General features: G+C 39.9%; 1 protein-coding gene across 4 annotated transcripts in view; it reads left to right on the top strand.

Annotated features, from left to right (window-relative positions):
• The window catches only part of MID1 (midline 1), a 689,657-nt gene that overhangs the window by 389,009 nt on the left and 278,144 nt on the right, over window positions 1–22,504 (top strand). The window lies entirely within an intron of this gene.

Here is a 22,504-nt window from a genome sequence, read left to right as displayed (position 1 = left end):
AATATATGGCCAAAGAACCATGTGCATGGCAATTTGGAAATATTTCTATGCATAATCCCCAAAATAGCAAGTCTGTGTCTTACGAAAGGAAGTATTCCGATTTGAATGCAGATCTACTGATTTCACCTTAATTTTCAGAAAGATGTGCGTTTAGATTTAATCTCCTCTGTCCAAAAAAGCGATTCTTGATTTTTGCTAGCATCGTTTGCTAAAGATTTTGCCCCCACAACCGTTATATTCTAAGTTGAACTTTGGATGATGGAAAACTTGATCTTGTATTTTGGGCACAGAATGACCATGGAAATATTTGTTGATTGATTGATGTTGCTAAAACATTAGCAAAGAGGGCTGTATCTTTAGATCTGATAAGCCAGAAACTCAAAAAATATAGTTTATATGAATTCGTCTCCAAGTTTGAAACCTTTTACATCTGTTATTACTCAGGTCTGTGCATATGGCACTGGATTAATTACTCTTTATTTCACACTGTAGAAAACTGTCCTTTAGTTCTGATTATAGAGAAGTCTGTTCACATGTGGGTGTATGTGTGTGGGGGGGATATATATGTAGAGAGAGAGAGAAAGAGGGAGGGAGGGAGGGAGGGAGGGAGGGAAAATCCTATTTAACATAAGAAAACTTCAACATCTAACTTCATTTTTGAGTAAAAAGCTGACTTTCTAATGCATGGCATTTAAATTATTTTTTTAATTGCAATATGTACAGTATACAAAAGAGAATATTATATCTTGATTAGGTAAAATTAGAACAAGAAACACATTTGGAAATTGTCATATTTTCATGATAGAATTTTATTTCATGAAAGCTTGGCATTCTACATATTATTACTGATCAGTGTAGTAGCTTTTTTCCCGTTAGGTCTGACGTTGCTCCGTTATTTTCACAACTTGGCTGGCTCCTTAGATGTAAAATCTTTTCAAACCCTACCAGACATGGCTTCATTTTCATTCTCTTTTCATAATGTTTGGAGTATCATAAATGAGGCTGTTGGATGTGCTACCTGTGCCTGACTTTCATCTAGAAGCATGAGCTACAGTTCAGTCAGCAATCGCACTAAGGCAATTGGAACACAGATCGTGTTAGGCTGTTCCTGATTTGACATGCAAAGATAGATCGCTCGTGAATTATAAAGCGACTGGCGCCAGTTTGCCACAAGATCAGCAGCTCTCAAAGATGAGTCGGCGCTACTTCTTTTAGAGAGGAATTCCTCGTTTGGGCAGGAAGGCCCCATGATCTGTGTAGATTTCAGGTTTCACAGGCACCCCACTCACTTAGGGCTCCCCTGAAATTGAGGGTCTTCCATGCCTGCTCCTTCTCAGTTTTTACCTGGGCTCCACTTTGAACTGTATCCAGAAAGGCATGATTCTTCACTAGGCTGGGCTGCTGGCATGATAATGAGTGTTTCTGATTGTTTGGGTGCCCAAAGACCGGCACAAAAGAAGGCTTTCCATTCATCCTTTCATTGTATTTTTGTTTTCTTCTAAAGGTAATCTTTTGAAAATGTGAGCTGAAAGCATCTTGCTATGGAGTCTGTAAGAAGGAACTTTTGTCAGAGCATTAAGTTCTAGGTGTTTTAAGTATGGTGGTGTGCCTGGGAAGAAAGGATTAAACCAAGGCATGCTAGAATAGTAACCGGAAACTGGACATTTCCCCCTGTTTGCGTTCTGAATCCCATTGTCACAGGGCACAAAAATAGCAACATGAATGATGAGTCTTTTCAAAACTTGAAATTGAGATGAGTGCAGATGTGATAGGAAGTATTAGCTCTTCCCCTCTTTAATCATAAAAAGACTGAATGTGTCCAGGAACATCATCGGAAGTGGATCCCCCATTGCCCTCTGGCCTGAAACTTACTAAATGGCAAGACTTCACCTCTAAAGATCTTTGCCCTATCTCAGCTCGTGAGCTTTAAGTCTACATACCCATGAGATCACAGGCTGCCTTGGAAATGAGATTCTAAGTGAAAATTCCAATTCAGATTTTGTATTTTTAAATTACATTGTTGAGGTTAAGAGAATATCTTGATTTGTTCTCGAGTAGCACAAACTGAGATGGTCCTTAAAAATTGTTTCTCTTTGTTTTCTCTGTCTTGCCACCATTTTTTCCCCACTACAGTTGTTTTGAACTTGGTCATGTTATCAGCATCTCTTGGAAGATGTGGTCGATCACAGGAAGACACCATCAGTTTCAGATTCTGTAGGTCTGGCTAGGGCCTCAGAATTTTGCATCTGTAACAAGTTCTCAGGTGTTGTTGCTGTTCTGGGGAACACACTTGAAGAACCACTGAGCTATCATCTCATCCTAGTCTCTTGTTCTTTCAGGCCGTATGAAGATTTCAGGTGATCTGAAGGAATTATGTTCCATAGGAATCCTCCTTAACCTTCACCTTACAGTTAGAATGAGTTTACAAAGGAGAGCAGCCAAATCTTACGATTTTTTTCTAGAAACTAAAAATGTGTTCATTCGCTTCTTAAACAGAAAAGACACATTTCTCATTGTTCCTCTTCATAGCTTTCTTTCATGAGCATTCTTTCAGAAGAACTCAAACATTACTGAGGCACTAACTACCCCTCTGTAGAAGTTTCCTGATAGGAAAATGCAGGTTTCTATCTATAATCTTGGCTGTTGAATTTTGTTAAAATTGTATGTTGTGACAGCTGATGATGCTTGAAATAATTATTCAGATCCTTGAGTCAAACAAATTGAATGTGAAGTCCATTAAATCAGAATTTCTCAACCTTCACACTATTAACATTTAGGGCTGATAATTCTCTGGAGTGAGAGGTTTCCCTCAATTTTGCAGGATTGTTTGGCGACATCCCTGGTGTCTACCCTTTACCTGCCAATAGACCTCCATCCCAGCTATGACTCTGCAAAATGTTCCAAACATTTGCAACTGTCCCTTTCACAGTAAAATCACCCCTTGTGGAGAAGCACTAAATTAAATCATTAACAAAGTCACTGAAGTGTAGAACAAAAAATTAGCAGGTACTCTTCTAAGAACTTGTGCTAAGTCACTTTAGTTGTGTCCAACTCTTTGTGACCCCATGGACTGTAGCCCACCAGGCCCCTCTGTCCATGGGATTTTCCGGGCAAGAATACTGGAGTGGGGTGCCGTTTTCTCCTCCAGGGGATCTTCCCAACCCAGGGACTGAACTGGCGTCTCTTAGTTCTCCTGCGTTGGCAGGGGGGTTCTTTACCACTAGCTCCATCTGGGAAGCCGCCTTCTAAGAACATGCCACCATAACTCGCTGGAACTTCCCCTTCAACATTTGGCCAGTGCAAACCTTTGCACATGGCCTTTTGCATCTGGACCGTTTGCCTCATCAGTTCACTGATCCTAACATTTGTTCTTTCTTTCTCTCTCCAAGAAGGGAAATAGATGAAAAGACAAGAAAACCACAGTTTAAAAAACAGTGTAATTTTACTTTAGACCACTTGAAAGAGGCATGGTCAGAACTCCTAAACTCCTAATATTGTATTTGGGCTCGTATGGGTGGGAGTGTTTTAACCACGTCTCACGTCATGTACAGCTCGATGTGTTTCATTCATTTATGATTATTGGAGTGGTTTGTTGGCCTTTAGAAGTCATTGTAAAAGCCCAAACATCACAGGGGGTTGAAAGAAGTCCATGAATATCGGAAACTTGTCAGAACATTCTGGGCATAGAGGGAGCTCTGAAGTCCCTCTCACTGATTTAAAAGTTAATTAGGGGCTTTTTGGAGCTTCCCCAATGGCTCAGTGGTAAAGAATCCACCTGCAGTGCAGGAGACACAAGAGATGTGGGTTCAATCCCTGGGTCAGAAAGATCCCCTGGAGTAGGAAATGACAACCCACTCCAGTATTCTTGCCTGGACAATCCCATGGACAGAGGAGCCTGGAGAACTACAGTCCATGGGGTTGCAAAGAGGGACTTTTTACTTACAGCAATATAGAAAACTCTCATTAATTGACTGTCACTTTCCTTAACAAAAAGACTGTTGTTCGTCATGGCTTCTTGGAGCATCATGGGAACTAGCTCCTTAATATGAGAGAGAGTCTGGTGTAAGGGAGGAAGGGCATTGAGAGATGCCAAAGCATAAACCACATACTCTTGTCTCTCTACTGCCTTGGGCCAGGTATGGGGACTGGGGAAGTGGGAAAGAGACGCCACAGAATTGTCCCTGAGCAGGAGAAGAGGAGGAGCTACTTAAAGTGTGGCACAGTGAGCCCAGAGATGGGACATAACTGGTTTCTGTCTGCCACAGTTACGGTGACAGTATTTCCAGAGTAAAATCAAGGCACATGGTTTGACACAAGAATTTGTGCTACTTCCAGATGTGAAAAGTATCCGAGAAAGGGAGATTGGAAGTCGACGTGGTGGAATTTTCCATGATATTTATGTAGATTCCATAAGAGGGTTCCAAAAGCAGAGATCCTAGGGAACCATCACCTGTCCACACATGTTATCTAATGTGATCGGAGATTTGATGTCCAATGCCTGAAAGTTATAGGTAATGGATCAGTGTTTGTCAGAGGGAAGAACAGAAGGAAAGAGAGAAGGCAATTAGGAAATAGGCCCTGCTCTCCTCCAAAGGAGGGAATGAACTGGATGGAAACTCTTAAAACAAACTAATAACTCTCATATGGTTGGTGAGATTGCAGATAAATACAAGTTTTAAGGAAAGTGCTTCATCATCTGTATTAAAATATCCACCAAAAAATATCTTATTACCAGTCAATCCTAACTGTAGGAATTTATCCTAAGGAAAGATAAGTTGCTAACATGAATATAAAATTTGATGTTGATAACAATAATCCATATTAGAGTTGAAAGATTGTGCAGTCTAAAGGACCAATACGTGGTGAATTGGTTGAAATAATATATGGTATATACATATCCATTCATGGAATATTACATAGCAGTTATAAATGATAACATAGTATTTAAAGGGCAGATTACAGAGCGATATATATAGAATATGGAGAAGGAAATGGCACTCCACTCCAGTACTCTTGCCTGGAAAATCCCATGGACAGAGGAGCCTGGTGGGCTACAGTCCATGGGGCCGCAAAGAGTCAGACACAACTGAGCATGCACAGATCCACACACCAATATATAGAATAACCCCACCTAAAAGTATTTATATTATATTTTAAAATTTTAAAAGAAAAAAGAAGGATTCTAAGGATAATTCAGCATGCGCCCACCTCATCCATTTATACTGATCATTCAGTGGTTGACTGGTTAATATAGTGACAGCCTTTTCTCAAGAGTTCCTCAGCATTTGTCAGGTCATTTCACTATACACAGCTGTTGATTGTTGCCCAATAGTGTACTTAATAATTTATGTCACTTATTAGTTAAAATTATAAAAGATAATCTTATCACTCTAAAAAGAGAAAACTTGCCTGCTTCTTATTTTAGTGTAACTTCTGGGCAAAATTAAGACAGTGAACACAAGAAATTAGCTGTGCATTTTTTTTTTTGGTTTATTTGGCTGTGCCAGGTCTTAGTTGGGGCAAGTAGGATCTTTTGCTTTCAGCATGCGGGCTCTTAGTTGGGAGGTCCCTGGTTGTGCATTTCTATAGAGAAATTATGGATTGCCCCCAAATTCTAAAGTGCAGAGCAGAAAATCCTAGCCGCAATAGCAACCTCTACCTTTTATTGGCATACAGCTTTGGCTGTCTCTTGACCACCCCATTAAGGCATCCCACCTAAATTTCCTGCCCTAGGAATTCTCCCTTTGCCAGCAATGCGTCCCCACACCTGTAATAACAATTGACCATGAATGTTGGACCGCCAGGTAGCGTCCTTCCCCAGAGGACTCCAGACACATAATCTTTCCCCCTCGTTAGACCCATAAATTTGGGGTAGTTAAATTGAGCTGTCTCATTTAGAAGTGAAAAATCACTTTCAAAAAAGAAAAAGGGAAGAATCTGCAAGTTTGGCTTTGTTAAATAACTATTATTTATTAGCTATTTTATAATTGCTCCTCCAACCTTCTCCAGACTTGCTGACTTTTTCACTTCCTTTCCTGACGTTTGCCTTTGGAATCACAATCATCACTGCAGTTAAAGATGAGTCTCCTAAGTCAGAACAAAGTCAGAAAGTTTTACCTGGCTCTTATAACCTGTCACAAGAGGATTGCAGCTTCCCAACATGGCCTGCCATCCAAAAATATACAGAGTTCAGAAGAAAGGCCCCAGTGATAGTTAATAAATAGCACGTGAATTCTGTACCATGTAAGTGAATCCACTTGTATAAATTTGGACTCGAGTTTAAATTTCGGTGGGTGACAACTATGATGGTGGTCAGAATTTGCTAACTGCCTCTGGCCACCTTTACTCAAATCATTTTCCTCTACTTTCAGAAACTTGTCAACTCACCAAATTCTTTCTTAGACAAATGAGCCAGAAAGGGCAGAACTCGCCTAAGCCGCCTGCAGCCTGCTGTTCCATCTCTCCCAGATATTAAAAGACTCAGATCTGTGACATCAGCCATGCAGTGCATTGCACACACAGTACTTCTAACAGTGGAAAAGGAAAGATACCATCAACCAACAGCTTTTCTTCTATGACACCGATGACTGATCTATCTTTTTGGTTATTGCTCTCGCAACTTGATGCAATCTCTCAGTTGTTGGACAAGGTCGATTTTTTTTTGGCAATGTAAGTTTTTAGGTAAAAAACTTTTTGAGCACTCACGTTAAAGAGTGTTGGAGGTCAGAATATTGGACATTTTTAATTACCTCAAAATAATACCCTCTGAATTATTTTACTCCATTAAATCTTTCCCCATCCAATTTGTTTTATAGTTTTTCTTGGTGGGACACAGCTTACTTTTTATAAAAGATTTGTTCCCAGAAACCAAAATCTTAACACTGTTGGACCTTAAGAACCTGCCGGAAAAAAAAAAAAAAAAAAGAACCTGCCGTTTTGCCAGTCAGGGTGGTCAGATAGTGACCGTGTCATATTGTTCACTGTAAATATGTGAAAATCATTTTTGTTAAACAAAACATTTTTCTTGGGCCCCAGGGGGAAGCCACTAGTTAAATACGTTTTACAGTGACTGTTGGGGTAAAGGGTGTTGCTGTTGTTCAGTCACTCAGCCATGTCTGACTCTTTGTGACCCCATGGACTGCAGCATGCCAGGCTTCCCTGTCCTTCACTATCTTCCTGTTCGTTCAAACTCATGTCCATTGAGTCAATGATGCCATCCAACCATCTCATCCTCTGTCGCCCTCTTCTCCTCCTGCCCTCAATCTTTCCCAGCATCAGAGTCTTTTCCAAGGAGTCGGTTCTTCGAATCTGGTGGTCAAAGCATTGGAGCTTCAACTTCAGCATCAGTCCTTCAAATGAATATTCAAGACTGATTTCCTTTAGGATTGACTGGTTGGATCTCCTTGCAGTCCAAGGGACTCTCGAGAGTCTTCTCCAACACCACAGTTGAAAAGCATCAATTCTTTGGCACTCAGCTTTCTTTACAGTCCAATTCTCACATCTATACATGACTAGTGAGAAAAAAAAAAATAGCTTTGACTATACGGACCTTTATCAATAAAGTAATGTCTCTGCTTTTTTATATGCTGTCTAGGTTTGTCATAGTTTTTCTTCCAAGGAGCAAGCATCTTTTAATTTCATGGCTGCAGTCCCTGTCTGCAGTGATTTTGGAGCTCAAGAAAATAAAATCTGTCACTGTTTCCATATTTGCCATGAAGTGATGGGACTTGATGCCATGATCTTAGTTTTCCTTTGTAAATTGAATAATGCCAAGTGAATTTATCCCTCTGGTTCCATGTTCTCCATGCTTAAAGCACGGCATACCTGTTTTCTGGTGAACAGGTAAATGAGGAAAGGAAAAGCCAGTGTTGGTTCTCTGTTCACAGTGAGGCTTGTGGGTTCTCACTCCAAAATACCCCCAGGGTTGCTTAGGATATGTTGATCTCTTTAGTTGTACTTTCTTCTTGTTTCTGCCAGGAATTTCTATTTTCTGATAGGAATTAAGCAGCCTAAGGGCTTCCCAGGTGCCGCTACTGCTAAATAACTCGTTTGCCAATGCAGAAGATGTAAGAGAATCGGGTTCAATCCCTGGGTCAGGAAGATCCCGTGAGGAGGAAATGGCAAACCACTCCAATATTCTTGCCTGGAGAATACCATGGACACAGGAGCCTGGCGGCCAAAGACCATAGGGTTGCACAGTCAGACACAACTGAAGCGACAGCATCCATGAGGAGGAATTAACCAACGTGTGCTTTAGCTCGGAGACCTGAGACTTCTCTCTTTATCGCCCTTCTTCTCTCTGCCCTGCTAACCATCCCCCTCTGCTCCAAACTTCCATGAAGCCTGGAAGGAACTGATTTGTATCCTCATGCAGAATGCACCCTGACTACTTAAAAAGTAAGAATTATTTTGTTGTCATTTGATTAATTCTTTTTACCTTACGGGATTAAAAAAAAAAGACATGAATTATTTATTCATGTGTGAACCACCAGCCTACATTTCACTCCCCTAAAATAAAATTAGTTCCATAAACATTTTAAATAATGAATAAATGTTAATAGCTTGGTGTACAATGCCCAGACATTCATTTTTATGATTTGACTAAATCCAAGGAAAAAGAGAACCTAAGATATTCATCTGTATCAGTAAAATGACCAGATAATTTCTACTAACCATTTTCCCATTAGCTTATTTATGATTACATCTCTTTATTCAATAGTAAGCTCTTGACATTGAAAGATTCATTCACAGAGCGCTAGCAACACACTGCATTTATTTAAACCACACTTGACTAGTGGTATATAAATAATCTCCCCCAAACCATATTGATTTCCCAAAGGGAATATTAAATGCTAAATAACTTCACAGATTGGAAGCAGTCCTGTCTCTGCCTTCATTTTTGATATAATCAAAAATGATGACATTGTAGCTAGCTTTTCTTTTTAAATAATTCACACATTGAGTGCAAAAGAAAATATTGTAGCACCGCTCAGGGACTTGAACTTGTACTACATAGCACAGTCTCCTTTCTTTAATGAATGATAACAGATTGACCACATCAGGATGTCTGCCAGGGATTAAGAATGTGTCTATTCATAATGGGACTATAAATTAGCACAGTGTATTATTCTCTAGATATCAGATGCATACGAAGCACAAAGTCTTTGGGAAGAATGTAGCTTACACATCTTTTATTAGTCCTCACAGAATCTTTATAAAGTATATAATATTCTGATTTTATAAATCTGAAAATGAGACCACATATACTCTTGAACCATGAAAATGATTTTGACTATATTGGCAAAGTCTGGGTAGATGTTCATCAAACAGTTCTCCTTTCTGTCCTGGACACATAGTGGGACTCCATATCCTAGCCTCTCTTGTATTGGTATCTTGCAGTAGTTATGTACTTGAGTTCTTATGAATGGAATGTTCTAGACCAAGTCTATAAAAACCTCTGTCACCCTCCGCACACAATGGAAGACTGGGTCCCTGAGTCTCAGTGTAGAGAACCAAGTTTTCACTGTGTTGTTTTTGAATTGCAGAAGTTCACCTACCAGGGCCAATCCCACCAGTAACCTGAAAGTTCTGTGATAAACTTGGAAGTGTTAAACCTGGCAACCTTTGATTCTAGCTGCCCCCACAATTCAATTCTTTCCTTATCTGCTCAATTATAAAACTACAGTTAGCTCCAACTCTAGTAGGATTCATGTGTCTGTATATGCCTTCCCATTTTTGTTTTGTTGTTTTGTTTTTGTTTTTTTTTAATTTATTTATTTTAATTGGAGGCTAATTATTTTACAATATTGTATTTTGAAATACATTGGAAAATGCCTTCCCATTTTTGTGGGGAAATGTGAGGATTTATTTATGGTATACTCTGTTTCAGGTAAGCTGACTATGAAACATACTTCTATAGAGCAAACCCTGTGGCTTGTGGGTTTTAGTTCCCCAAACAAGGATTGAACCCAAGCCCCCGATAGTGAAAGTGTGGAGTCCTAACCATTGAACCACCGGGGAACTCCCTATAGAGCAAATCGTATTGACTTCTTTTTCCAAATTAGAAATAGTTCCACCAAGAAAACCTTCAATAGAGGAATGTGAAACTGTTTTGTGAGGTGGTTACATGGCAGACTCTACATTATGGCGGATGGCTGTTTTTTTTTTTTTCTTTTTATTGAAGTAGGGTTGATTTACATTGTGTTAGTTTCAGGTATACAGCTCAATGATTCAGGTATACAGCTCAGTGATTCATTTACATATAACTATTATTTTTTAATTTCTATTTATTCATTTTTGGCTGTACTGGGTCTTCACTGTTGCATGTAGGCTTTTCTCTAGTTTCGGAGCATGGTGTCTGGTCTCTAGTCGGAGTGCACAGGTTTCTCACTGTGGTGGCTTCTCTTGCTGTGGGGCACAGGCTCCAGGCACACAGGCTCAGTACTTATAGCGCCCAGGCTTAGTAGCTTTGTGGCATGTGGAATCTTCCCGGACCAGCAACTGAAGCTGTGTGCCCTGCATTGGCAGGTGGATTCTTAACCACTAGATGACCAGGGAAGTCCTACAGACCTATTTGCCTTCCAGTTCTTTTCCCTTATAGGTCATTTCAAAATATTGAGTATACTTCCCTGTTCTATGTAGTAGGTCCTAATTGTTTATTTTTTATATAGCAGTGTGTATTTGTTAATCCCAAACTCATGATTTATCACTCCCTCCCTTTCCCCTTTGATCACCATCTGTTTTTTATGTGTGTGGGTCTATTTCTGTTTTGTAAATAAGTTTGTTTGTATGTTTTTTTTAGAGTCTACATATAAGTGATATCATATGACAGTTGTCTTTCTCTGTCTGGCTTATTTCACTTGGTTTGATCATCTCCAGGTCCATCAATATGGCTACAAATGTTATTATTTCATTCTTTTTTATGGCTGAGTAATATTCCATTGTGTACTTATACCACATCTTCTTTATCAATTCATCTGCTGGTGGGCACTTGGGCTGCTTCCATGTCTTGGCCATTGTAAATAGTGCTGCAGTGTACATTGGGATGCATATATTTTTTCAAATTATGGTTTTCTCCAGGTATATGCCAAGGAGTTAGGATTACTAGATTATATGTTAGCTGTATTCTTAGGTTTTTTTTAAGGCACCGCCATACTGTTCTCCATAGTAGCTGCTCCTATTTACAATCCCAACACCAGTGTAGGAGGATTCCCTTTTCTCCACCTGCTCTCTGACTGGGCAGGGTGTGGGGGGAAGTTGTTTGTTTTTTAAAGAAAAACTGTGTCTTAGAAGAGCCTCTGGCTCAGTAGGAGTTTCCTAGTTCCTTAAGTACAAGACTCTTAATATTGACTTCACAGGAGCCGTGGTTCTTATTCGGGGCAATTTCCTCCCCCCAAAGAGCTATAGGAATGTATGGAAGCTTTTTTGACTGTCACAACCTGCCGTCTGATAGGTGGAGGCCAGGGGTGCTGCTCAACATCCGTTAGTGCACAGGACAGTCTCCATAGCAAAGAACTGTCCAGCCCCAAATGTCACCTAGGCTAGGTTGTGAGCTTCATGAGGGCAAGGGCCATGTCTATTTTATTCATCACTGCATCTTCAGCCATTCATAAAGTGCTTGAAACAAAGTACTTATTAAATTTGTTTGGTGACTTAATGGACTGAGCCCCTCCTGATTAGCAAAGTGGTAGTAGGTAAAGTAGAATGTAGAGTTGGAAACTTAGTCCTCCTGCTCAGTAAGTATGTGTTCTTGAGCAACTTTTTCTGCCTATTTAGGTCTCAGTTTCCTCATCTGTAAGCTGAGGATCATAATAGTACCCAGCTCATGGACCTGTTGTAAAGATTAAATGAAATGAGGCATGTACAATGCTCAGCACAGCAGCTGAGATGCCATTGATAAATATTAAATTTTATTAAGAGAAAGAAACCAGTGTTTTCTGTGTTTCTGTCATGTGCCAAGTACAGACTTAAGGATGTCCACCACCTCATTTAGGGACTTCCTCAGTGGCTAAGCAATAAAGAACCCACCTGCAAAGCAGAAGATGCAGCTTCAATCCTTGGGTCAGAAAGATCCCCTGGAGGAGGGCATGGCAACCCACTGTAGTGTTCTTGCCTGGAGAATCCCGTGGACAGAAGAGCCGGGTGGGCTGCAGTCTATAGGACATAAAGAGTTGGACACAACTGAAGCAACTGACCATGCACGCACCACCTCGTTTAATTTAATCTTGTCAACAGTATCTATGGAGTAGGACTTTTTATCTCACTGAAGAGGAAACTGGGTTTTAGGGATATCAAGCAGCCTGCCCAAGATGACAAAGCTACTCAAAGTGTGGGAATCTGAAGACCCCAAAGCCCAGGTTCATTATGTCACAATACACTGGCCTCTTTGTGAAACTCTTGACTCTAACTAACTTCTGTAAAATCGAAAGGTGTGAAAGTGATCCCTTTGGGCTTTACAACTTTCCTCTCATATGGTATTGACAATGTTTATTGAGCTCACTGACAATATCCCACCTTCTAGAGCTTTCAACTCACATATAATGAACTCTGGCCAATGCATTTAGCACGTTATAAAATCATTGATCCCATATTGTACCATTCCTTGAAAATCAAAGTTGCATATACTAGATTTACTGTAACTTTGTGCCTTCCCTGTTTTATCTCCTGGGTTCTAAGCTTCTTAAAATCATGCACTGGATTCTACTTCTTCTGTGGTAATGTGTCATCCAATGCTCCTAGCATGGACTGAGTACAGATTTCTCAGAACAAACCTACTGCCATGCTGCCAGGGAGAAATGATGTCTACTCACCTAGATATAGTTTTCACAGTTGCCTCGATTTTTAAGATGCAAAAAAGTCACCCCAGAGTGCTATAAAACTTACAATGGTTTCATGCTAACAGAGGGATTTAACAATGCCTCAAATTTCTTATTAAGGCTTATCCAGTATTCTTCTAATACTTAGCAAGATTTAGCAAGTTAACTTTAACAATGTTTTGAGAAGCAAAACAAAATCATAAAGGAAAGGAGGCTAGGTGATTATAATCTTTCTTTTTTTTCTTTCTTTCTTTCTCTCATTCTTTGAGTTTATTTATCAACTCATCTTCTTGTTCAGTAATGTGTGTCAGTACAATAGCATTTGGATTCTCTTATTACTTTTAATAATATCAATAATAATATCAATTTAATATCAAGCCATATCAGCTTGATAGAGCTTTGCTGCCCTCACAGAAGTGAATCACAATAACCTTTAGAAAGGTCTGGAGGCTCATAAAGATTACGGGCAAAGCTACTGGTAATGGGAGGGGTAGGAGGCCATTTTGAATATGGCGGTTCCCTTGAATGCCTCACCAACAGCCACCACACTCTGTAGCACTGCAGTAGTCCCTGGGCTCTCACTGAACTGTTTTTCTTTAGAAAAAATTCCTAGAAAAGCTTTGACCTGTTAAAGATATAATGTTTGTTGTTTAGTCACTAAGTCATATCCAACTCTTTGCAACCCCATGGACTGCAGCCCACCAGGCTCCTCTTCCATAGTATTTCCCAGGCAAGAGTACTGGAGTGGGTTGCCATTTCCTTCTCCAAATATAATAAGTGAAGTTTAGAGCTAAATGTCATAATTACATAGAAGAACTAAGTATAAACAGGGAAGACTTTGTAACTGCTTCAAAAATCAAGATGCCTGATAGAAAGCTTACTGTGTCTGTTGGACAAGACCCTGGAGAAGAAAGGGAATGGAATGAGTATTTGACTAGGCACTCATTTTAAAGCATTCATTTATATCTTTTCCTGTGAAACTAATACCATATGGTTTTGCTACAACAGGCAATAACTAGTCTCACAACACAAATTATATTACAAAAGCTCTCCAAAATATATTTAAGAGATGTTTTGGCAATAGATTTATTTTAGCAATTTATATTAGAATCAATCTCATTCCCATTTGACAGAACTTGGAGATGGAATAAAACTGGCATTGAGTCTTTATATATTGATCTTAAAAGAAAAATGAATGATTTTGGACCCCCCAAAGGGAAATAAAAAAATCATTCTGAACAAAATATTTTATTTTAAGCCATCCTCTTTTCTTTTCCCTCCTCTGAAGGCACCGATATTGTCTTTTACCATACTTATTTATAACACACTTAAATTTAACCATTGGTAGTGGTGAAAGCCAGCAGAATATAACTAACAAGTTGAATGCAAAATGGTGTTTTATCTTTGGGAAAAATCACTGAGAGAGTACGAACTGGGCATCAAAATCAAAATCCTATGCATTTATTCAGCAGATATTGATGAGAATGTTCTGTATGCTGGACTGCCCGTCTACATGCCAGGGATAGAGTCCTCAACACACAGAGAGAATAACATGGCTATCCTTGAAGAATTTATATCTCAAGGAGAGGAACAGTATCATTGGTGGCTAGACAATATGAAATACATATGTAAGCCCCATAAGGATTAAAAGGTGGTCAGTGCAATGAAGAAAATTACACAAGGGAGTGATGTGGGGGAGGCTGCAGTCTTAAATAAGAAGATCATGGGGGGCCTTGCAGAAAGGAGACAGTGGAGCAGAGGGAAGGAAACCTGGCAGAGGGAGTAGGCATATGGGGGCGGAGTGCTCCAAGTGTGGCTTGCTGACTTCATTAGATTGGGCAGGTTACATCTTCTTCCTGAATCTGTGTCTTCATCTTTAAAATGGGAACAAATTGTACTCAAAATTGTATTTCCTTTGCGTGGTCTAAACTGTGGAAAATTCTTGAAGGGATGGGAATACCAGACCACGTTACCTGCCTCCTGAGAAATCTCTATGCAGGTCAAGAAGCAACAGTTAGAACCAGACATGGAACAATGGACTGGTTCCAAATTGGGAAAGGAGTACGTTAAGGCTGTATATTATCACCCTGCTTATTTAACTTATATGCAGGTTACATCATGAGAAACACTGGGCTGGATGAAGCACAAGTTGGGATCAAGATTGCTGGGAGAAATATCAATAACCTCAGATATGCAGATGAAACTACCCTATGGCAGAAAGTGAAGAGAAACTAAAGAGCCTCTTGATGAAAGTGAAAGAGGAGAGTGAAAAGACTGGCTTAAAACTCAACATTCAAAAAACTAAGATCTTGGCATCTGGTCCCATCACTTCATGGCAAATAAGTAGGGACAGACTTTATTTTCTTGGGCTCCAAAATCACTGCAGATGGTGACTGCAGCCATAAAATTAAAAGACACTTGCTCCTTGGAAGAAAAGCTATGGCCAACCTAGAAAGCATATTAAAAAGCAGAGACATTACTTTGCCAACAAAGGTCCCTCTAGTCAGAGCTATGGTCTTTCCGTTAGTCATGTATGGATGTGAGAGTTGGACCATAAAGAAAGCTGAACACCGAAGAATTGATGGTTTTCAACTCTTGTGTTGGATAAGACTCTTGAGAGTCCCTTGGACTGCAAGGAGATCCAATCAGTCAATCCTAAAGGAAATCAGTCCTGAATATTCATTGGAAGGACTGATGAGGAAGCCAAAACTCCAATACTTTGGCCACCTGATGCAAACAACTGACTCATTGGAAAAGACCCTGATGCTGGGAAAGATTGAAGCGGGGAGGAGAAGGGGACGGCAGAGGATGAGATGGTTGGATGGCATCACCGACTCAAAGGACAAGTTTTAGCAAGCTGTGGGAGTTGGTGATGGACAGGAAAGCCTGGTGTGCTGCAGTCCATGGGGTTGCAGGGAGTTGGACACAACTGAGCATCTGAACTGAACTGAACTGAGTGGTCTGATGAAATAAGCAATGTAAAGCCTTTACATAATCTATAGCCCATATTATACATTCCTGTCACTGACATTATTGTGATAGTTATCAGGACCCCCACTCTACTGAGGTTGTTCCTTAGGACAGGGGTCCCCAACCCCTGGGATCTAATGCCTGACAATCTGAGGTGAAGCTGTTACAATAAAAGTAGAAATAAAGTACACAATAAATGTAATGTGCTTGAAAGTGAAAGTTGCTCAGTCGTGTCCAACTCTTTGCGACCCCATGGACAGTCCATGGAGTTCTCCAGGCCAGAATACTGGAGTGGGTAGCCTTTCCCTTCTCCAGGGGATCTTCCCAACCCAGGGATCAAATACAGGTCTTCCACATTGCAGATGGATACTTTACCAGCTGAACCACAAGGAAGTCCAAGAATACTGGAGTGGATAGCCTGTCCCGTCTCCAGCGGATCTTCTGGACCCAGGAATCGAACTGGAGTCTTCTGCATTGCAGGTGGATTCTTTACCAACTGAGCTATCAGGGAATCATCCCCAAACCATTCCCTGGTCCTCACATTAGTGGAAAAATTGTCTTCCACAAAACCGGTCCTAGGTGCCAAAAAAGTTGGAGACCACTGCCTTAGGATCTAGGGAAATTAGGCCAAACTCAGGATATAGCGCCCAAAGTTCACTTTCCCTGCTGCCCCCATACCTTCACATATCCAGACCTCTGTCTCCCAGTTACAAACCGCCAAGCCACCTAAGTTGAGGAGCTTCTAGAGTATTTTTCCAAGTCCTTGGGATCCTAGATCCCCACTGATTTGGTGGGAATCCCCAAGAGGGCCCTCTCTCCCTCAGGGTCATCAGTGTCTCCCCTTCAGTGGCATGAGAAGTGGTCCTGAGGTGCAGGATGGAGAGTGATTTGCTCATCACAGCTAGGGTAGGAAAAAGGCTTGAGCTATAGCTTGCCAGACAAATAAATACTTGGATGGAGAGAATACTGGAAGCAGTGATCGCCAGTCACGATTTGTTCCCTCACAGTCCTTCCCTTCCTTCCTCCCCTCCTTGCCTTCCTTCCCCTTCCCACCCTTTTGTGACCTCCCATGGTGTGTTAAGCTCTATCCTCAACTCTAAGCATGCATAGATGAATAAAACCATATTATCACAGCACTTTCCACAACTCCGTATGTAAGCACAGTCTAATGTGAGTGGTACCCAGAGGAGAGATGTTTCATATGTCCCAAGGAAGGAAAATGAGGTTGTGGGTGGGAAAGAGGAGCCGAAGTTCCAGAGAGGGCTGTATCAGACCTGAGTCTGAAAAGCAGGTTTCCCTAGAAACGAGGAGGAAAGTGAGTTTGGGAGGGGATGATTATAGCTTTCAAGGAAGAAGGGTCAGCCAAGGTTCAAAGGTAAAACACAGCCCGGTGTGTGTGTGTGTGTGTAGGTGTGTATGCACTGAAAGTGGCTAAGAGTTCCGTATAAGCAATTATCTCAATGCAAAGAAAGAGACATGGCATGTGTTTTCATGCTATTACTAATGGATATTTGAAAAGCCTCTGCAAATTATTCAGTCTTGGAATCTTAAAACAATATATACTTTGTTATTTGTTTTAAAATTGGTAACCTACCTATATTACACCTCATGTGAAGAGTTAACTCATTGGAAAATACCCTGATGCTGGGAGGGATTGGGGGCAAAAGAAGGGGACGACAGAGGATGAGATGGCTGGATGGCATCACCAACTCGATGGATGTGAGTCTGAGTGAACTCTGGGAGTTGGTGATGGACAGGGAGGCCTGGCGTGCTGTGATTCAAGGGGTTGCAAAGAGTCGGACACAACTGAGCGACTGAACTGAACTGAACTGAATAGAACACTCTGATCAAGATTTTAGCATGTAAAATAATATTTACTCTAATTCAGAAAAGATGTTATATGTGCTAGTTACTGAATAAAAACTCAAAGTCTGAAAAACCACCCGCTGTGTTTGTTTTCCCTTTACTCAGTTTTGGGTTGAAGAGTGGCTAGATCAAGAATGTAGGTTAATAGATAGCCAATGGAAAGTTGCTATGTGACTCAGGAACTCAAACCAGGGCTCTGTAACAACATAGAGGGATGGGATGAAGAGGGAGATAGGAGAGAGGTTCAAGAGGGAGGGGACATATGTGTACCTATGGCTGATTCATGTTAATGTCTGGCAGAAACCAACACAATACTGTAAAGCAATTAAATACTGTAAAGAAAAAGTATGTAGGTTAATAAACTAAGTCCAAATGTATCTGAAGTTTTGATGGATCTGAATGAAGATCTGAGTCTTCTGAGGTTTTGACCTGGGTTTTCATTTTGATGGGGGACCAAGGATATGTTTCTCAGCATTTCATAGCCCCTCTCTCTTCATTTTATATAAAATTGCTTATTGAAATATCATTTGCATACCATAAAATTTGCTTAGTTTAGGTGTATAATTCAATAAGTTTAGGAAATTGACAAAGTTGTGCAACCTTCGTCACAATCCAGCTTTTAGAACATTTCCATCACTTATGAAGATTCCATTTGCCCACTGCCAGTGACTCCTTGTTTCCAGCCCCTGGCAACCACTAACCTACTTTCTGTTTATATAGATTTGCCTTGTGTGGGCATTTCCAGTCAGTGGAATCATGCAATGTATTTTTTTGTTTCTGACTTCTTTCACTTTCCATAGTGTTTCAGTGTTCATCCATATTGTGATGTGTGTGTATATATATATATATCTCATAGTTTATTCCTTGTTATTACTGAATTATATTCCATTGCATAGATAGACCACATTTTATTTATCCATTCACAAGTTGGTGGACAGTTAGGTTGTTTCTACTTTTCGGTCTTATTTTTTTAAATGAGAAAATTGTATTGGAAGAGAGGATTCAAAGCACCTCTAAAATTCTTAGGCCATGTCTTGTTTTATTTTGTGAATTATCCATCACCTTTATTTTGTGTTGAAAGGTGTTAAACATCGCCTTCAGTGGCTGTAAGTCTTGACTCTCTATATAGTGAACTTATGACTATCTCCTTATGTTTTTCTGTTACTTAGTGAGACCATATATGGTGATATCTAAATATCACTTTTAATTGTGTGGATTTTGCAAACTGAACCATTTTAGTGTGAAATAGTAAAAATACTAAAAGGTTAAAAATAATTATGGTATGATTTTGGGTTAATTTTCCTTCTTAAATCCCAGCGTACTTTGTGCTTGCTCCAGGAATCCTACTGTAGTGACAAGATTCTAACTGAAATATATTTATTCTATTTAATTGTGTTGCCCATTGTATTAGTCAGTTCAGACTGCCATAACAGAATACTACAGGCTGGGTGACAGAAATGGCAGAAATTTATTTCTCGCATTTCTGGAAGTTGGGAGGTCCAAGATAATGGTGCTCACTGATGAGGTTTCTGATAAAGGCTGTCTTCCTGGCTTTCAAACTGCCACCTACTCATTATGTCCTCAGTGCGTGCACATGGAAACAGAGCAGGGTTTCTAGTGTCTCTTCTTATAAGGACACTAATCCTATTGGGTCAGGGCCCCACCCTTAGGACCTCATTAAACCTTAACAACTTCCATAAAGAGCCCATCTCCAAATAGTCATGGTAAGCATTAAAGCTTAAATATATGAATTTGGAGAACACAGACACATTCAGTTCATAACATTCATTAATTGTAGAAAAGAGTAAACTGTCCAATAGAATTTTTGATATCTATCAAAGAACATTCCTGGTGATTAAGTGAATGTCAGGAAAGAATTTGTATTGGTGCAAACCTGAGTTTGCTTTCAAAAAAAAAAGTGGTGTTTATTCAGCTTAGTCATGGATTCTGAACATGATGTGTACTTAAAGGCAAATAAGATACCTAAAATAAGTCCTATTGTACATGTGAGTTAAATTGTTCAAAAGAACTTTTCATATGGATTTTAAGTAATAAAATTATGCATCAAACTCAGTTTGAAGAAGACAGGTCTTTCTGAACAAATCCTCCCCAATTTTGAGAGACATGCTATAATAAACATTCTTTTCAGAAAAACAATTTCAACCTAGGATTTTTGACAGCTTCATTTTCAGTTTAGTCAGCTAGGATGAAAACTGAGCTGCCCAAAGAGAGTTGGCAAAATAGTTTACTTGTTATAATTAAAAAGGGGAAATTTCTAAACCACAGTTGTCTTCAGTGCTAATATGAACAACCAAATGTTATTTCCAGTAGGTTTTTTAAATTTCTTCGTGCTTGGCAAGTTGATACAGCTTTGTGCAGTTAGGAATCAGAAAGTTTTTCCTCAAGATAGGAATGTTCTTTGTGTTAAACACATCATGGTATAATTATCCTACACATTCACCGCATACATTCAACTGCTGAAACCCAAGTCCAATAATTTTCAATTTGAGCACTTAGCTTTACACTTTTAATAAAGAAAAGCCATAGCAACTGTGTATACTTCTGGCAGAATATTTCATGTAGGCAATGTTATTTATTTATACAATTGGAAAATGACTTGATTGCAACCATGTTGAAAATCTTTGCCAAGGTATGAGCTTTTCTTACATTGGATTTTTCTTTAGGGGAATAGGTAGCTTCATTTTATGATTTTATTTGGTTATGCTCAATGACACAATCTGGCTTCAGAGACATACTTGACAGATCTTGATACAGAAAAAAAAAAAAAACACAAATACAAGGATTTTGACTACAGATCCTTGCAATAAACAATCAATATCCATTGGAGCGCAATATTAAAGTTAGTGTATCACCTTGGTATTGGGCACACAAAAAAGTAAGTCATTGATAATTTCCAGATGTTTTACTTCTTTAAGCTGCTGCCGTATCTCCTCTACTTTCCCCTGGTTCTTCTTCTTTAAATGAAACAAGTTTAAATTCTGAGCTCCCCAGAGAAACTTTTCCAAATGCCCCCACATCCAATGTACCAATCATGACATGGCATCATTGTGTATTTGGGAAGAGACAATGGGGGCCACAAGGGAAGCTGGGGAGCTGGGGGAGGCCAGTGCACTATTCTGTCCACCTATGCATGCTAAAGGGGTATTCGGGCAGACTTTGGCCACTGCCTTTGTGTATATGTCAAAGTCTTACACTAAGACTAAGATGCCTTTTGAATGGTCTCACCATTTTGGCACGTCTCTGCGGGTCCTATTTACCAGTCTTCACATGCAGATGGAAGTAAAATCTGAAGTCTTTTCTGGCTAAGATGTAAGGACTAAGATGGGGATCACACTTCAGCACTAATGGGATTCACACTTTGTTAGAAAATAGCCCTGTTGCTCTAACCTTTGCTTGCATCAACAGCAGCTGCTTTAGAGTGAGTATTTGCTTTTCTTCTTGCCTGTGAGGTTATATTAATTTCTTTTTCCAGCTTGATGGTCTGCCTATTCTGGGTTTTACATTTAAAAGAAAAAAAAAAACCAGTTTCCAGCACTGCATTCTTAATGGTTTGTGTTCAGGCTTGCAAGCCACTCTGTAGTTGTCTAAAGAATGATGGTTTTTCTTTGTCTTCATAGTTTCAAAAAAGTTTTTTGTAGACAGAATTAAAAAACTGCTAAAGTCTACAAATTTAGCTTCCCCACTGATGTGGAAAAGAACATTTCCATTTCATATGTAGACTTCACATCTTCATAGAACAACAGTGACCTGGGTTTTTTTTTTTTTAATTACTTAGTAAAAAATATTGATTCTCCTTCAGTTCTGTCTATCCAAGGCGGATCTAGTTCTTTCCAGGGAATCTTCCTGACCCAGGGATCCGACCTGCATCTCTTCACGCCTCCTACGTTGGCAGGCGAGTTCTCTACCATTAGTGCCACCTGGGAAGCACTCTCCCTAAGATAGTCTTTCCCTAAGATATCTCAAAGCTGCCTCCTTCATTCTTTGCTCTACTATGTAAGATTTTGCCCCTTAATCCATTATTTGAAACCCCACTTTCCTAAATGTAAAGAACTTTTAAAAAGTTTTCTTTTGACCCCCAATTTCTATACTCATATTTCCCACAGTCCATGAGATATAAAATATATTTTAAAGGAAGAAAATTATAACAGGTGGTGTTTCAATACATCATGGGATAAATTCACCTTTCTACTACTTTACAATACAACTTGATTGAAGTATCAAGCTGGTCACTTTACCTTATCTGCATCCAAGAGTCTATCTAAAAACTGCATGCTGTTAAGTGACAAGATCTAGGCAGTTCTTTAACATACTCAAAGAGTAGATTTGTCATTGTTGTTGTTGTTTAGTTGCTGAGTTGTGTCTGACTCTTTTGCGACCCTATGGACTGTCGCCCGCCCGGCTCCTCTGTCCAGGGGATTTCCCAAGCAAGAACACTAGAGTGGGTTGCCATTCCTTCTCCAGGAGATCTTCCCGACCCAGGGATTGAACCTACGTCTCCTGCCCGCATCTCCTGCATTTTCAGGCAGATTCTTTACCGCTGCGTCACCTCGGTAGAAAGACTTAAATTAGAGATTCTGTGATGTCCAGAAATGTATTTTGCCTCACAAGAACAGGGTGTGCAGCACTAGAAAGTACAGTTCCTCAGAGGGTATGGGCAGAAGCAAGACACAGCTCTGGGAAAAGACCAGCCACACCTATCAAAGCAGGACTACAGACAGGTGATGGGTCACATGGGAGCCTCTGTGGCTGAGTCATAGGGGCAGAGATCCATGCTACAGACTCCAGATTGCAATGCAGCTGCTTCTCAAAAGGGCAACTTTTTTTTTTAGTTT

This window comes from Bos grunniens, chromosome X, assembly GCF_055505025.1.
Source record: "Bos grunniens cultivar Pamir isolate PY7600 chromosome X, Bosgru_T2T1.0, whole genome shotgun sequence".
In the NCBI taxonomy this organism is placed as follows: domain Eukaryota; kingdom Metazoa; phylum Chordata; class Mammalia; order Artiodactyla; family Bovidae; genus Bos; species Bos grunniens.
This window is presented reverse-complemented; position numbering and strand designations above follow the sequence as displayed.